We start from the raw sequence: 6,100 nt of genomic DNA, 5'->3' as shown, positions 1-6,100 counted from the left end.
CATTTTTTTTTTTTTTTTTAGATATCTGAAGGTAGCATATGAGAGAGGCATGGGACTCGTTCTTGAAGTAAATGATAAGGTATCTAGACTTGGAGAAAATGGCTCTTCTCTAGGGAGGGAAATGTCCAAAACGAGGGAAATGAAAAGATGACCACCTAAATATTCCAATACTATTTACCCCCCAATTCCAATGCAGTGGTAATTCTTTTTTGTAATTATTCCAATTGTCACCAGGATGAACACTATAAAAGATTTTTTTGAAACTCTTCTGGGTACACACATCAGTACCTGTTTACTTGCCTACTTAGCTCCACACACATTTCCAATAAAATAAGAATAATGCTTTCTTAAAGAAACCCAGCCATTATTCCTTTAAAATGCTCTTTTATTTAAATACATGGTGTTTTTCCTCTCCTTTTTCAGGGCTCAGAAGTTGGGTTTTATGGAAGTTAGATATACATAAATCTGTGATTTATTGGGCTACCTCTACAGTTTTATGTATGCTTATTGTGGTGATTAAGCTAGATTGTCAACTTGATTGGTTTGAGCACTGCCTAGAGGATTAGCAAAGCACACATCTGGGTTTGTCATAAGTCATGGAGCTGTGTACCTGGTGTTTTATCTGGTCCCTCATCCCTTTTTTTCTGACCCTATTTGCCTGCTGTGTCCCTGCTGCCATGAACTAAGCAGTGTTGCTCTGCTTTGCCCTCCCACTATGATGTCTCTGTCTTAGAGTCAGCTGGCCATGGACTGAATCCCCTGAAACCAGGAGCCAAACTGAACCTCTACTCCCTGAAAGTTTGGTTGCCAGTGTTGTGTCTCAGTGATAAGTATATTGAGCCAGGCGTGGTGGCGCAGGCCTGTGATTCCAGCACTTGGGATGCTGAAGCAGGAGGATCACTGCAAGTTCCAGACCAGCCTGGGCTACACAGCGAGTTCCAGATCAGTCTCAACTACACAGTGAGACCCTGTCTCAAAAAACCAAAACAACAACAACAAATATGCTTATTGTTTATAATGGGTAACTAGTTATTTACCAAGAGTAGAATAGCATTTGGATTTGAAAATCTTCTTTACAATTCCCCCTTAAAAAGATTAACACAAACATCGTATTACATTGAATCTAAGATACTTGTAAAGTACCAAGACAGAGTGACAAAAGCTATAGTAAGAAACATCATATTATGTACCACTATGAGGAAAAAAAATGCTGCCAATTACACTCTACCCAAAACTTCTTCATATTTAGAGTTAAACTCTCCTGAGTCACCTTTTAATTCAGATTTGGCATATCTATTCCTGTTCTTATGTGATACTGGGATCTGTGTCATTGAGAACATTAAGAATGCAGCATTTTAAAATCATTCCACAAGTATCTCCAGAATTTTCTTCCAAGCAATTAATAATCAAAAAAGCTTTGAAAGTGCTACTTTCTGTTTTAAATTTAACCAGAAAATGACAACAGGAGGTTCTCAGTTAACAAACAGAATTTAACTTTTCAGATCAGCCATGTAATTTGCCGACTGAAACTTTGAGATGTTAAAGTTGTCCAGCAATATTACCATGAGTGACAACAAAATTTGGATTGTATGAAAAAAATGACAATTATCTCTGAGTGGCATCAGGGCAACAGACGCTGGGGTGTTAAAATGTAAAATATGGATATACTATAATTGGTAAAACATAGAAACTTTCTTTGTCATGTCTTCCAGTTTGCTCTGGGCTATCCCACTTACCTGAGGACCCCAGCATTGCTTTCCCAGCTGGCTGTGGAAACCTCACCACTGAGTCTCCTGGTCACCACTAGGTTGTCCTTATTTTATTTTATGACCAACCTACGGTAGTTTTGAAAGATTCCCAATCTTTTCCTTTCAGCCCATGTTCCATTTTATAGCCATCAACTGAACGAACACAAAGCAAAACAAAGAGATCAATCAAGATTTTGTATCTTGAAAGAACGTATGCTTCTTAGGAAGAAATATACAGCTTTACAGCCGAAACACAAATCTTAACTCTCGCTGGGAAGTAAGACAATTTGTAGAGATCTTTAAAATATAGATTCCACTGGGCTATCCCAAGACCTACTGACACTTACTCTCAAATTAAAAGGCGAGGCTAGGACACAGGCACTTATATATTTCAAAGAGTTCCCCAACTAAATTGTAAAGTACCAGAAAGAAAAGGACATTGTAGACATTTTCTAGTTCATCTAAACTCTATTGGCCAATACTAACACAATTTTGAAATTAAGGGGCCCAATTCTAAGTGTGCCTCATAAAGCTTTTCATAGATATAGACCACAGTGCTTTATTCAAGGCACTATATTCATGACATCCCATACTTATATGATTCACTAAGTGGTATGAACAACACGGTCATGAGCGGGCATGATGAGATGCAGACAGAAAACAGGGATGAGATTCCTCATGTCCCAAAGGCTGCTCAGTTTGAGACCACAGAGCAGGTGACTTCTTCCTGCATGCACCAGCAATGACCTTGGAGGGCTATTTCAAGGGCAAGGTAATCCAAAGCATAATTAAGAGATCATGAATTAAGATTCCATGAATGGGAACATTCCGTAGCCTGTGCCTACAGGACGACTCATATCCCCTAATAATGAGGGTTTATATTCAGAAAATACACAAGCCTTTGCATAAATAGTTCTGAAGCTGGTATTTATGGCTGCAGAGAGCACCAGTATTTCCCCATAATCAATTCCATTTTAAGCAAAGTTTCTTCTGAATTTTACATAAACATAAGATCTCCCATCTTATCCAGGTGTGACTAGATGCCTGGCGATTCCACGGTTGCCTCTATGGCGTTTTTAATTGCACCAGGAAATTCTGAATGCAGTTTCCACACAAACCCCTGATCAATGCTCACCCACTGAGTGGATCCAGTCACCTCTAGCTTATAACCAAAGAGTCTAAGATTGATTCTCTTCTATCAGCGTCCTTTTCTTTTGGGCCTAAAACAGAGACTGCAGACAAGAATACCAAAAACATATCATTGCAAACCAGTGCTGATAGCTGAAATATCTATGCTGTTCTTTTCTTCTTGCTAGCAGGTGCTAAACACAGACCATGTGCCAGCCCCTTTATATACACAATCTCACTTAATCTTCACCACACTCTAGGCAGTAGGCCTTGCTGGCCACCGACACTTTACACAGGGAGAAAAAGATGTAAGTTAAGCAACACTGCCAAGGTCCCACAACGAGTAAGGGCTGATTGCAGAAATTAATTCCAGATCCGATTTCAAAGGTCTCCCCAAGACTGGCTGCATTCAAGTCTGTGAGGCGGGCTAGAGGGATAAATAGAAGGATAGATAACATCAATATACTAGGGCATATATTCTAGAAGCTGAAAAGTCACTAGCTGGGTTTTCACTAAGTAACTCTTTAAATTGTTTTGTATGTTTGAAAAAAAAATTGAAATAACTTGGAGAAAAAGAAGAAAAGCGGTGAGGGAATCAAAGACTATTCAGTTAGACATCTGTTCAAGCATCTGTGTCATGCTTCACTAACAGTGTTTTAGAGTTTTCAGTTCAATTTCACTTGAGAAATATGTATTAAGGCTGTTTTATATCCCAGGTACAAAGCAGCTGCAGTCTAGATGATGAATCAGTGGTAGGCGCCATGGACGCAGAAGACGGAACACTCTGGGGGTCACAACCCAGCAGCTGACACCAGCTTACCGAGGCACCTGTGATACCAAGCTGATTTTGATAGAGTTAAAATGAAGGGTGAAGGACTGAAGTAACAGGAAGTGGGGTAAAATAATAACAGAGAGCTGGAAATGTGTCTGGGAGAAGGCAAAATGTGCATTGTGCTTTAGAAAATGGGGATGATGTAAAAAAAAAAAATGAAGGCAGGGGGGAAGAGCAGAATACAAAGTAGGAGCAAGTTAAGCAAAGGTAGAGAGGTTGAAAAGGGCAAAGAATGCACAAGAAAAAGGAAAAGGCTGGGGGAGAAAAAGGAAGGAAGAGCGTAGCATTATCCACAAAAACGGGGACCAAAAATCACAAGGGAGATGCTGCAGAATCACTAGGACTCTCAAATTTCCCCCTTCTCATCTTAAATTTATTAATAGTAAGATGGGAATCATATTAATCTCACAACTATTGTTTCGAGGATTAAATAAAATCATGAAAGCTTACAGAGCCCAATATAAAGTCAGCAGATAATAAGCAGAGTTGAATGAGCAATACCCAGGGTCCCAGGAGGTTGCACAGGACCTAGCTACAAAGCCATTGTCAAGCTCTGGGTTAGGATATATAAAATGCTCTGGAATTCCAATAAGGAGGAGCTGAATCGTTTTGTCGCATATATCTAATGTTTTTCTAATTTTATTGACGGGTTTCTTTTGTGTTTGAATTCACATTTCATTCTATAAATTGTACAAGGAACATAACTTTATTTTTCCAAGATGACTCATCTGTCTGGGGCCTACCTTCATGTTATAACCATGATTTTGCTCAACTCTGCATCCTTGCCGTTCTCACTGGGTCACTGGGGACTCACACTGTACAGGGGAGCGGAGACAGGCATGTCGTGTGCCTTGTGTGACGCTGCCTTTGCACCAGCTCGACTGAGATGGCCTTACTTCTAGTAGATCTTTGCTACTGAGCTGGTGCTACTGAGCTGGCCTAACGCTCTTCTCAGCTGTTGGCATGGAGACTTTATAATACTGCTTTTCGGCCACACGCTCAGCAGGACAGTGGGGATTCCTTTGTTACTGTTCCGCTGGCACTCCGGAGCTCAGAAGACTCACCACAATGTCTGCATGCCGAGCCCTTGCGTGGTCAACTCCCTGGAGCCACTTCAGACTGTCTGCCTGTGCCATGCCCACCTTTCTGTAGCTTCTTTGGGCACTTCTGTTCCTGTCATCCGCTACTCTCCTCTCTGCAGAGTCTGCTTCTCCGAGAAGAGAAGGGCACAGTGTCTAAGGGTGCTCTCTGCATTTTCTCTACCCCTCTGCCCACTGTGCCCTTGTCCCTACAAGCATTTGCCAGCTCTTTCTTTCCTCGATCAGCCCTCTCCTCACAGCACCCACTCAAAATCCTCCTGCCCTACGTGGACTAGAAGCCTTGCTCCAACTCATCTCATAGTTTCTAAGACAAGATAAAGTTTCAAAAAGACAAAGTTCAAGTGTCTAACTCCAGTGCTCAGGGTCTTTAAACACCAAAAGGCTTTTCTTCCCGATCTGTGTTTTAACTGCCTTTTTCCTGATACAATAAATGATACCTGAATGGGGTTGTGGGGAGGATCAAAGGCAACCGGCACTAGCTCCCAAAGGGAAAAAAACAAATTAATATATTTAAAATATTATTCTGCAACAGGGTTCTCCGCAACCCTTTAAACTCAGGCCATCCCTTGAGCAAAGAGGGAAAGTTTACTCAGGATCTTTCTCAATAGCAATGAGTTCCCCCTGCTCCTGTCTTACAATTTCATTTTCAGGTGACCCATTCTCAACTGGGCTGCAGGAGAAATCCCAAATATCTGAAGATGACGAGTCTCATCCCTTGAGTGTTACTGCTGATGCGCTGAAGAAAATTCAGAGAAGGATCCTTAAGAAATTCAGAGAAGGATCCCTGAACTACCAATCAGGGAAGCACATGATGCTTTAGAACCGTGGCTGGTGTACCTGCAGCACAAATCACTGCAAACCTATCACACAAGATCTAAACCTTGGGGTTTTGTGCTTGGCAAGCTTCTTTACATGCTCATACTCACAACAGGGAATCCGACATTCCCCACGTCCCGACCTGGTTCCACATGTCTTGCTTGTCTCTTCCCTCCATTGAGTTGTATCCTCCTCATTTCCTAGGCCATGCCTTTAGCTAGATACTGCAGTCATTTCTTTGGTTTCAGCTACCATCTCTGGTTCATATGAGAGAGTCCTTTCTATAACTGTGGGACCTGAAAGAGAAATAACCTGGTTAAAAAAGAATAAAATCAAAGCCAATGACACAGAAGTCTGAGAAAAATACTATCTCGATTCTTTTCTGCACTAACTTCTCCCCCCAGTGAGATGCAGAGGAGTTTCTCTTCTAAAAAAAATAATTCTTTATTAGAAAGACCCTCAGTTCAAGTCAGTAA

At 41.2% G+C, this 6,100-nt stretch overlaps 1 long non-coding RNA gene across 11 annotated transcripts in view; it reads right to left on the bottom strand.

The window, feature by feature from the left end:
- The window catches only part of LOC104873444, a 160,400-nt gene that overhangs the window by 85,915 nt on the left and 68,385 nt on the right, over positions 1-6,100 (bottom strand). For 6 of the 11 annotated variants that reach the window (XR_004514862.1, XR_004514861.1, XR_004514868.1 and 3 more), the window contains 2 exons: positions 2,884-5,920; positions 1,737-1,901 (listed from right to left, as the gene is read on the bottom strand). This is a non-coding gene — a long non-coding RNA (uncharacterized LOC104873444). The remainder of the gene's footprint in view (positions 1-1,736; positions 1,902-2,883; positions 5,921-6,100) is intronic. The other 5 variants (XR_004514864.1, XR_783466.2, XR_783465.2 and 2 more) reach the window with 4 other exon arrangements.

Source organism: Fukomys damarensis, unplaced genomic scaffold (assembly GCF_012274545.1).
Source record: "Fukomys damarensis isolate Sample0158 unplaced genomic scaffold, DMR_v1.0_HiC HiC_scaffold_31, whole genome shotgun sequence".
Classification (NCBI taxonomy): Eukaryota; Metazoa; Chordata; class Mammalia; order Rodentia; family Bathyergidae; genus Fukomys; species Fukomys damarensis.
This window is presented reverse-complemented; position numbering and strand designations above follow the sequence as displayed.